Source organism: Helianthus annuus, chromosome 15, assembly GCF_002127325.2.
Source record: "Helianthus annuus cultivar XRQ/B chromosome 15, HanXRQr2.0-SUNRISE, whole genome shotgun sequence".
NCBI lineage: Eukaryota > Viridiplantae > Streptophyta > Magnoliopsida > Asterales > Asteraceae > Helianthus > Helianthus annuus.
In genome coordinates, this window is record NC_035447.2 from 117,592,673 (window position 1) to 117,604,946 (window position 12,274).

The window sequence follows — 12,274 nt, forward strand, 5'->3', positions numbered from 1 at the left end:
ATTATCGCCTTGGGGGCCCAGGCGGCTTTGTATTGGGCCTCTGGTACGAGACCCATATGAGGAATCGTCCTCATTAACTGTGCGGACCTCACAGTAAGAGGATCTGCGGTCTTCACGCCTGCTTCTGGAGGCTGGACGTGAGGGTGCCCTGCCGTCATATTGTAAAATATGAACCGCAGGTGTATGTGGTGTCGGGGTAGGCCCGGCTTGTACTTGCGCTTCAGCGCAAGCTCGGTTGTATGTTGCGGCCAGCAGGGCTGCCTGCTGGTCGTACCAGGTGTGAGGGTCCATGTCTGGAGGGATCACAGATGCGTACTGTGATAGGTCGTGTCCGAACATTAGGGATGGACCCCTTTGCGTTGATGTGCCAATGTGGCCAAGATTTAGGTCTGGGGGAGCGGTCCCCACATTCCCTGGGTTGGTGGGGTTTAGGTTATCCCGTGTAGTGTTATTTATGCGATCTGACATGATCTTTTGAGAGGGAGAGGGATGGTTAAAAAAAGTGCTAAGAGTAACGGTGGGCGCCAATGATGAAACAATGGTTAACCGGGCAGAGTTAACACACTGGTCTCGTCAAGAAGGGTTAATCCCTTCCTCTCGAGGATCGCTGGCTGGATCGCCTGCTGGTTGATCTCCTGCACAAGGAAACAAACCGTGACTCGTAACAAGGAGGATGGGGTAGGGGGTGCTTCTTGTTACCACTCTCCGGTGTGAGAATCAGTAGTCTGCTTGGGAAGCAAAGTATGATAGTAGTAGTAGTGAGAGTCGCGAAGAGATACCTCAAACCTGGTTTGGGGTTGGTATTTATAGCCGAGGAGTGAAGGAGAAGGTGGACGGATAGACTGACGACATGCTGCACCTTTGTAGATGTGTTAGGCATGTCGGCTGTGGAGGCTAAGCCACGTCAGTCTGTCGCTTATGTAGACCTGACAGGCGGCTGCCATTGGTGCTACTTGCTCTGTGGTGTCAGTCCCACTTGCTGAGTGCACAGGATGCGGTGCTGTAACACCCGTTCTTTTAAATCAAGGTTTAACGTATATTTTGCGAAAATAATCATGTAATTAATGATTACATATACATCGGAAATACGGTTTGTTAAAAAAAACTTTTACAATTTAAGTGATATACATAATGCGATTTAACTCGCCGTTTAGAATAACGACCAAACAACGTTGCGGAAGCTTTGTTTAACGTGTGTTCGGTTCTTGCTCGATGCTCGATCTTCATCCGGAACTTTCGACATTCACCTATGATCAAAACCAACTTACAGGTCAGTTTTGATAATTAAATAACTAATACAACGAGGAAATTAGGAAATTCCAACATTTACATCTGGATCCCAAAACAATAACTCAATTCTGACCTCCACCGCACCGTAAGTTACGGTGGCCCCTGTGTTAATATTTCCCTACCGTACATCAGTAGTCTAGCACCGTAACCAAATCAGCTCCACCGTAACTTACGGTGGCACCGTAAGTTACGGTGGCCCCTGCATCATTCCTTTCCTTTTTGCCGTTATTGACACGCAAACTTTCGTATCTTTCAATCCGCTTGTCCGATTGACCTACCGTTTCTTCCTACGTAATTGTAATTTGATTCTCCACATTATGGAGTTAAAATCCGACATCCGGTTTTACAAAATTTCAGACTTTTAAGTCTTCGGCTTATTACCCTTTTTACCAAATTTTGACCCATTTAGGTTTTTATCAAACAAACATGTTTATTTGATCCTTAAACTCATGAAATTCATAATTTCCATATCTCCTATCATATTAATTTCAAATCACGGGATTCTTACATAATAAGAACCCGCTTACACTTAAGTTCTTATTTTGACCCGTTTAGAGTGAATTATGTACATTTAATCATCAAACTCTCTCTTCTCTTCCCACACTTTATATTAGTCGATATTGTCAAATGGTGTTATCATCACTGTTTTGGTCAAAAATTACCGAAGCAATTAAGTGATCAAATTAGTTAAGTGAGGTAGTGTGCTAAAAAATGTGTTGAAAATATGTTGGTTAAGTTATTTAGAAAAACAGTATTCAGGATACGGCTCAGGATACAGAGCTGTATCAATGATCAAACAATGAGCAAAAAAGTAAAGGTTGACATGTGATGTACGAGGAAAGCCCTTGATCAATCTAGACCGCCGGCATAAAACCTCGGGAGCTGACAATCGCAGCTGCCTCGTTCTTCTTATTGCTTCAAATTTCAGGATACAGTGCAGGATGTGGTGCGGATCGACTAAGTGTTACAATGTAATTTGAATACAAGTGTTTGAATGTGGTGTTTGCGGTGAGCTAGAGAGTAAAGAGTGGTCGAGAGTGTAAGTGCAAAATTGCGTGCCTTAAACTGATCCGCCCCCATCTATTTATAGTAAAATAATTCAACAAACTATCCTAAACTTCCGGGATCCAGCGAATATTCCCACTCGAACGTTGAGGACCAAGTCTTTCGGGTTCAACGGCTCCCTCACAACAAATTCGCCCGAGTCTTAAGGAGAAGAAGTCCTGATGACCGTTAGTAGCTTACAGCCATTAACCTGCACGTGATTAATTCGATATACCTCAGGATATTACCCAGGATGTTAGCAATATCCCCATCCAGTATCCTGATTACAAATAAACAATCACAATCAGAATATTAGTCAGGATATATGTTCAGAAAATGGCCCATAACAATTGTCCCCAAATATATCGGTTGGTATACCAATCCAACGGATATATTTAAAGCTTATCTCGTGAATCGAGGCAATTAATATGATTGGACAGTTGAAGTTACAGTGTGCAACTCCCCAAGCGTTTTTTACTCGATGGCTATCCATTTAGCCCATATATCTTCTCTCTTCTTGTTTGATAAACCACCATCTTCTCCGGAATCTTCAAGTAAATTCCCTTTCTTTCTTTCTTCTCTGTTTTCTTTTCTCTACGGAAATCGCTTATGGCTAGTAGAACCAGATCCCACACAGGCGATTCAATCCCAACTTTCGAAGCCCAAAACCTTCTTAAAGAGCCCGAGAAAGAGGTCTGTTCATTCGACAATGCCGACATTGCTGCCCTGCAAGCCTCCGGTGCTTTCCCTGTCGGTACAATCATCCGCCCTTTCGACAGAGAAGTCCGATCGGACTTTTCTTCCAACGAATGGGTGTGCTTCTTGGCCTACCCTTTCTCTATCGGACTCCGATACCCCTTTCCGGCTTTTATATCCCGTTTCTTCGAACTCACCGGTCTCAGTTATGCCCAAACCATGCCCATGGTTTGGCGCGTGCTAGTGACCTTGGATCAAATCAGATCTCGTTTTATCCCGAACCTTTGCATTGAAGATCTCCCGATAGCCTACCGCCTTCGTTCTCATGGCAACAATCGTTTTCTCCGTTTCTCAACCTCCAAAAACCCTCTCGTTCTGAAAGCCTCAAAGAACGAGTAAAGATGCAACGAAAGTTCTTTTTTGTAAAAAGGGATTCTATCACTGGAGGTTTTGATCTTCCAGTGAAGTGGTTAACTTCTGGTAGGATTTAGGGTTTTAGGAATATCCCCAACCGTATCCTGAAGTTATATCCTGAACTGACATCTTTATTTCCTGTGCAGCAAATTTCAAAGATCTAGCGCCCCCAACCGCTGAATCAGATTCGAGAATCAAAAGCATTTACCAACTCCCAGAAAGTGAGAGAACTTTTTCTCTGTCATTTGCAAGTTCAAGCCAAAGATCCAGCTCCGACATGTCTGGTAAATACATTAATATATATAAAACAAATATAATAACTTATGAATATTGAAGAGTTAGATGTTTTTCCCTTTTATGCAGCACCAGTCAAAGCTCCAGAGGTCTTCGATCACGGTGAAGAAAGAACCAAGCCCTAAGGCCCCCACATCTTCCAGGCCCAACAGCTCGAAAGCCGTTACCACTCCCAAGCCTCCTCCAGCCACCAGGACCCGTGCTCTCAGTGCCCGGAAGAGGAAAGAAACGGATTCTCCGGCTACCTCCGAGACTTTCCCATACGAGAACTATGCATTCAATGAAGCCAGTGTGTTTATGACTTCATTTCTTAATCAGGTAAAAATCCTCATCTGATATCCTGCACATGTATGTTGACTATTATCCTGGACATTTTATACATATGTTGATACCTGTGCTTTTGGTTGTAGGGCCTGGAACGTCTCATGTTCCTTTATGAGGATGCGTGTGGGCTTAACAAGATGCTGGAGGCCAAGCTCAAGAAAGCTGAGGAAACCATTGCTGACCAAGGGATGATCGCCGCCGCAAAGTCTCAGCATTATGAAGATAAATTCAAGGCAATGACCCAGGAGCACCAAGCCGCTATACACAAGGCCAACGAGGACGCCCAAGCCAAGCTGGATGCTGCCCATCTCCAATACCAGCGGGATATGAGTTCCTACCGGGATGGCCTTAAAGGATCCGTTGTTGTTTCCCTCCTTCAAGCCAGGCTAAGGATGGCCTATGAAGCCAAGGCCTTGGGCTTTGAATGCCCTTCCTGGAATGTCAAGGCCTGGGAAGCGAAACTAACGGATCTCAAAGGCACTCCTGTGGAACATCCTGCGAAGCATGCTGGTGAGGATCCTCCCAAGACGACGGAGGCGGCGGCCGATGCTGGTGGCGATGCTGAGAAGAATCCCGAAGGTGATGCTGGTGCAGGTGCTGATGAAGCGATGGTTGAAGAGGGTGCTGCCCCTTAAAAGCAGCAAAGTGGGCAATGATGGATATATGTGCCAAGGCCGGAGCCCACTTCTTTAAATTTGGTGGTTGTGATTGTCCGAACAATTTACTTTTCCTGCTTTTGAACAATTTACATTTCCTGCACTTTTAACAATATGATGACCAAAGGTGGATGGGTCCTGGGTTTCAGGATGAAGCCCTTGGTCATCAGTTAGTATCGTTTATTTTGAACAATATAACAGTTGAAGGCGGATGGGTTTCGGTTTGAGACAAAACCTTCAATCTGTTAAGTAAATCTAGTTAGGAACCTATTGTGCTTTTGGTGGATGGGCCTTAGTTTAAGGTGAAACCAAAAGCACAATTTTTGACATGTTAATAATATGACCTGCTTTTGACCTACTTGCCTTTGTTAATGCTTTGGTCTTTCATTATATACTGTTTAGTTTTGATATCAATTAGTACAATTAAATACCTCGATCCATATTTTTAGCAATATCTTGTAAAGAACTTTTGGCAAATAGATCTTCTCAAAATCCCCATAATCCGGATAGAGTTTCAAAAAATAGTTTATTCTTTTTAAGACTTCAAATAGTTTAAAGTGTTCAAAGGAATAAGATGGTTTACTTAGCAGTTATAAACAAATTCCATTCTGGTTTTTAAACATGAGTACCGTACCCCAAATATTCCAAACAAATATTCTGTATTATATCCTGAGAATATATCCTGAGAATATATCCTAAAGATATATCCTAATCAGGATAATTAAACTTCAGACATGGTTTCAAAAGTTCAATCAAGTTGTGTAAGATTTTCAAAGGAAAGATCATACCAGGAATAAAGTGTAACCTTAGTTTCAAACTTCAATCCTCTTTGCAATTCCTTATACCAAGATGTCCCCAGTCCTTGTATGCTTGGCTCAAACTTGACTTTTCGTGCCTTACATAATCGCCTTAGGAGAAATGTCCCCTGTGTACAAAATCTTCCAACACTTAGAAAAAATTACTTAGACTTATGTTCAACTGCGTAGACAGTTCTTGTGTCATTGGGGTAAAATCCGAAAACATTCTGGAGATAAATCCTTAGTATCCTGGGGATAATCCTAAATTTTCATGCGCTACAGGCGGGAGTGTATAAACTCCAAGACTTAGAAAGGTGAAAACCTTTAAACCTTAGAGAGTATGAAAATACCCTTTCGTGAGAGAGGGTGATCAATCCTCATATACCTTTAGGATTTAGGATATAACCAACAGTAATGAAATTGTCAGCCACTTTTACATGGACTGGTCCCGCCACCTTGAACTACTCCCGAATAACTTGCGCTCCAGGCGGGGTGTCTAAACCCAATTCGGATGAAAGGTGAATACCTTTAAACCTATGAAGGGATCAGGATCCCTTATACGTGAGAGAGGGGGCCAATCCTCTAGTCTTCCGAAGCATCCTGAGTGTGCATCCTGGAGCTATATCCCGAAGCATATACTGCAAAACATTTCAAAACTAAGGTGGGTGTTAGCTTGGCTAACACCCCTCCGATGCTTAAGTTAGTATTGGGTTCAAATAAAATAAAGTATATTTAAAAGAGACAGAATTCATACCATCTTGAGTTAGAAATTAAATTCTAAACTCACTTGAAATAGGCTTTAAGATGTATAGTATTCCAGGATCTTGGTAGTATATCCCCTCCCTATTCTTAAGCTGGTATGCTCCTTTTCTGGATTCCGATTCAATCTCATAGGGTCCTTCCCACTTTGGAGCCAACTTTCCATCAGCAGGATTCGTGGTGTTCTGAAAAGCTTTCCTTAACACCCAATCTCCAACTTGGAACCTTCTAGTCCTTATATTCTTGTTATAAGCTCTGGATATCCTCTGTTGATATGCCGCCATCCTTAGCTTTGCTGCATCTCTTGTCTCATCAATGGTATCCAGTTCTTGACATAAGATTTCAGGATTTGATTCAGGATCCCGTAGGCTTGATCTAGCTGTCGGCATCACCATTTCTGTCGGGATCATTGCTTCTGCCCCAAATACCAAAGAAAATGGGGTTTGCCCAGTAGCATTCTTCACAGTTGTTCTATCAGCCCATAGGATAAATGGTAGTTCTTCTGCCCATCATCCCTTCTTAGCTCCAAGTCTTTTCTTCAAATTGTTGACAATTATCTTGTCCGAGGATTCTGCTTGTCCATTTGCTTGAGGATGCACTGGTGTAGATGTGACCATTTTAATTCCCCAACTCTTGCAAAAGTCAGTAGTTCTTTTGCTGATGAATTGAGAACCATTGTCACAAACTATCTCAGCTGGTACCCCAAATCTGGTCAGGATATTCCTCTTTATGAAGGATACCACTTCTTGATCCCTGACTTGAACAAAGGCCTCGGCTTCGACCCACTTGGAGAAATAATCTGTCATTGCCAGCATAAAAACCTTCCCTCCTGGAGCCTTTGGAAGCTTTCCCACTATATCCATACCCCACTTCATAAATGGCCAAGGGGAAACAATAGGATATAATGGTTCCGGAGGCTGATGCAATATGTTACTATGTCTTTGACATGCGTCACATCTTCGAGCATATTCTGCGGCATCTTTTCTCATTGTCGGCCAATAATATCCTGTCCTTAACACTTTTGAGAATAACGACCTGCCCCCAGTATGGTTACCACAATCCCCTTCATGTATATCCTGAAGTACTTCTTTGGCTTCAGGATCCTCCAAGCACCTTAAATACGGTCCTGCAAGAGATTTCTTGTATAAAACATTATTTATAATAGTGAATCGTGATACCTTCATCCTAAATGCCTTAGGATTTTCATTTCCGGGGATGTATCCTTCTTTAAGATATCTCACAATTGGAGCCGTCCAAGATTTGGGATCCTCTTCAGGATACTCTGTTCCAGGATCCTGTATAGCCGCTACTCCTTTACCCCAAGGATTTGTTGTAGGATACAAGACATGTATTATTGGTATTTGGGTTCCTTCTGGTATCCTGATCGATGATCCCAGATTTGCCAAGGCGTCTGCTTCGGCGTTATCCTCTCTTGGTACCTGTTCAAGTGTAAAAACATCGAAATATTCTGCTAATTTTTTGAGAATATCGAGGTATTCGATTAATTTCTCACCCTTAACTGCATAGGATCCATTAAAATGGTTAGTAATTAACAAGGAGTCAACATATACTCGCAAATTCTTGATACTCATACTCTTAGCCAATTCTAATTCTGCAATTAAAGCTTCATATTCTGCCTCATTATTAGTAGTAGGAAATTCGCACCTAATGGCCTGGGGTAATATGTCCCCCTGTGGCGATTTTAGTAGTATACCTAAACCTACACCTCTTATATTGGATGCACCATCAGTATATAACGTCCAGGATTCTGAAGATTCTCCTAACTGTTGAAATTCTAGGTCTACTTCATCATGGATATCACTACTGAAATCAACCACAAAGTCAGCTAAAGCCTGAGACTTTATGGCATTTCTAGGTTCATATATTAAATCATAAGCACTCAACTTTACTGACCACTTGGCCATCCTGCCTGACATCTCTGGTTTCCTAAGCACATTTTTGACAGTATAATTCGTTTTAACATGGATCTTATGTGTTTCAAAATAATGTCAAAGCTTTGTCGATGCCATGACTAGAGCTAATATCAATTTTTCTAAATGAGAATACCTAGTTTCAGCATCTAACAAACGTTTACTAACATAATAAACAGGATATTGCTGACCTTCATGGTCTTTTATAAGAACGGCACTTACAGCATTCCCTGATACAGCGAGGTATAGGGATAGTGGTTCACCATTTTCAGGCTTCATCAATAGAGGTGCAGTTGAGAGATATCGCTTCAAATCCTGCAAGGCTGCTTCATGCTTTATTCCCCATTCAAATTTCTTATTCTTCTTGAGGATATCATAGAACTCCTTGCATTTTTCTGAGGATCTAGAAATAAATCTATTCAAAGCTGCTACTCGGCCTGTTAACCGTTGTACGTCCTTCATATTCGAGGGTGACTTTATATCCAGGATAGCCTTAATCTGCTCCGGGCTTGCCTCTATCCCCCTTTTCGTCACCATATATCTTAAGAACTTTCCTGCCCCCACTTCGAAATGGCACTTAGCAGGATTCAGCTTCATGTTATACTGATCCAGGATATCAAACGCTCCCTTGATATCCTGGAGATGATCCTCAGCCTTTTTAGATTTCACCACCATATCATCGATATATACCTCCATGGTGTCCCCCAGCTTATCCTTGAACATCATGTTTACTAATCTCTGGTATGTTGCACCTGCATTTTTCAAACCGAAAGGCATGGTAGTATAGCAATATATACCTGTTGGTGTCATGAAAGCAGTATCCTCCTTATCCGAAGGTTCCATTTGAATCTGCTGAAATCCTGAGGATGCGTCCATGAACGTTAACATTTCATGTCCAGCAGTAGCATCCACCATTGCATCGATATGAGGGAGAGGAAATGGGTCTTTAGGATAAGCCTTGTTTAAGTCCGTGTAGTCTACACAGACTCTCCATTTCCCGTTCTTTTTCTGTACCACTACTACGTTTGCTAGCCATCTTGGAAACTTGACTTCCCTGATCATCTTGGACTTCAACAATCTTTCAACTTCCTCTTGGATAATCTTATTCCGCTCAGGAGCGAATTTTCTTCTTTTTTGCTGAACAGGCTTGAATGATTTGTCAATTCCAAGCTTGTGAGTGATAATGTCTTTGGATATGCCTGTCATATCCTCATGCTTCCATGCAAACGTTGACATCCTGCATTTCAAAAAGTTAGTTAACTGCTCTTCCATATCCTGAGGGATATTGGTTCCTACGAGCACCGAGATATCAGGATTATCCTGATCCAGGATAATTTTCTTCACATCCTGCTCCGATTCCTCCACGATATCCTGGGCCCGCATCTTTAATTGCTATGCTGCACTAGGCCTAGTTGAGGGTTTCATCGAGGATGAGTAGCATTCTTTCGCTTCCTGCTGATCACTTTCAACCTTGACAACCCCCCAAGGGGTAGGGATCTTGATGCATTGGTGATATGTTGATGGCACAACTTTCATATCGTGAATCCATGGTCTTCCCAGTATGATGTTATAGCAGGATAAGGAGTCCATCACGCAAAAGCATTGTATGGAGTTGACCCCTTCAACATATACTGGTAACTTTATCTCCCCTACGGTATTCCTAGCTTCTCCACTGAAACCAACGAGCACAGTGGACTTCGAAGTAATGTCCATCGGAGATACATTCATCCTCTTCAATGTTTCCAGCTGAATTATATTGACAGAACTACCGTTGTCTACCAGTATCCTGCATACAAAATGGTTAGCCACATATAATGTTATTACCAAAGCATCATGGTGAGGATCCTGAACAGTATCCCTGTCATCACTATCGAAAGTGATCACTTTATCAGTTGTGAGGGTAGTCATCTTGACTGGTTTGTCTCCCCTTTCACTCTTGGCTTCCTTTGCATGTCTCTTAGCCGCTGAATACGAAGTCCCACAAATGTCGGATCCTCCTGAAATAAAGTTAATTATCTTGGCGTCGGCTGGGGGTGATGCTGCTCGCTCCGGATCCTTCTCGGGATCCTGCCCTTTATTTTTCTTTCTTCCCAGCAATTCCTTCAGATATCCTTTGCTTAGTAGGTAGCTTATTTCTTTTCTCAGGGCAATGCAATCCTCAGTAACATGTCCGAAGTCCTCATGGAAGGCACACCATTTGGATTTATCCTTCCAAACAGCTTTTTGTTGATTCTTCCGAGGCCACCTAGCTTTATCTCCCAAACCCTGCATAGCATACATTAGTTCAGGTATATTAACAGAAAAACAATATTCAGATAATTCAGGATATTCTTCAGGATCCTCGTCTTCAACAACATTCACTCGCTTGCTATCATTTCTGCCATATGGCTTAGAGCGATATGGCTTATATGAGGATTCTGATTTCCTGTTGGTTGATTCGTAGGTTGAGGTAGAATTCATCTTCTCTTGCATTTTCTTGTCATCTTCCAAACGGATATATCTCAAAGCCCTGTTACGAGCTTCGTCGAGATTCCTACAGGGATTCATTACAAGATCCTGATAAAACTGAGAATCCTTTTGTAACCCCATCTTAAAAGCTTGCACAGCTGTTGCAACATCAAGATGTGGGATATCCAAGGATTCTCGACTGAATTTGTTCACGTAATCTCTCAAGGATTCCCGAGGCCCTTGAGTTATCCTGTAAAGATCACTGGTTAGTTTCTCAAAACTCCGACTACAAGAAAATTGACTGTTAAATAAATTAACCAAATGAGCAAACGAAGTAATTGAGTGAGGATGAACGTTTAACAGCCATTTTAAGGCTGATCCTGTCAGAGAAGAACCAAATCCCTTGCATAAGCATGCTTCCTTGAGCTCCGGAGGGATATGGTTAATCTCCATTCTTTCCCTATACTGGGCAATATGCTCTTCAGGATCCGTAGTCCCATCATACAGCTTCATATTGGGAGTTTGGAATCTTTTTGGGATTTCAGCATCACAAATAGGATGTACAAACCGAGATATCCTGTGGCTATCCTGGGATACTTCAGGAATTGGCTAAACCACCCCAGGTACACTGGATATCATATCCTTTAGCTTCTGAAGCTCCCTAGATAATGCTGATGTCACAGCTGTATCCTGCAAAGATCCAACACTGTTAGTGGCAAGAGTATTATTATTGTTAGATACGTTACCAGTCTAAGGGTTTTGCCCATATCCTGAAGCATATCCTGAGCTCCTTATGGTTGACATTCTGACCGAGGAGGGTATTTCAGGAGTATGATTCTGAGGAAGGCTGGGCACAATATTCCCCCTATTATCCTCAGTGTAAACTGCGGAACTGAAATTCAAAGCCCTGGGCTGTATAGGAGTGACAATTTCTTCAGCGGGTCTACTCGAGCTAGCTTTTAAGAGTTGTATTTCTCTTAACAGCATTTGATTGGTTTCCTGTTGCTGCCTCATTTGTTCCTGCACACTTCCAAATAAAGTCAAAATTTCATCGTTAGAGGCTAAAACGGGAGCAGATCCCTGGACACTCCGAGTAGGGATAACATCTTGGGATTGTGAAGAAAGCGGCATCCTTGGAGGAGGTGGTGGAAGCACCGAACCAGTAGTAGCAGAGGTCGTAGCAGACACAGTGGAGGAGCTCATGTTTGATCTTGAGGCCATTGTAAACAATGTAGCAAAAAGTTTTGAAAATAGAAAACCGGTTAATGATTTTACAAAGATTTTTAGTAAAAGTAGCACCACTTGCCCCACGGTGGGCGCCAAATTGTTTTGGTCAAAAATTACCGAAGCAATTAAGTGATCAAATTAGTTAAGTGAGGTAGTGTGCTAAAAAATGTGTTGAAAATATGTTGGTTAAGTTATTTAGAAAAACAGTATTCAGGATACGGCTCAGGATACAGAGCTGTATCAATGATCAAACAATGAGCGAAAAAGTAAAGGTTGACACGTGATGTACGAGGAAAGCCCTTGATCAATCTAGATCGCCGGCATAAAACCTCGGGAGCTGACAATCGCAGCTGCCTCGTTCTTCTTATTGCTACAAATTTCAGGATACAGTGCA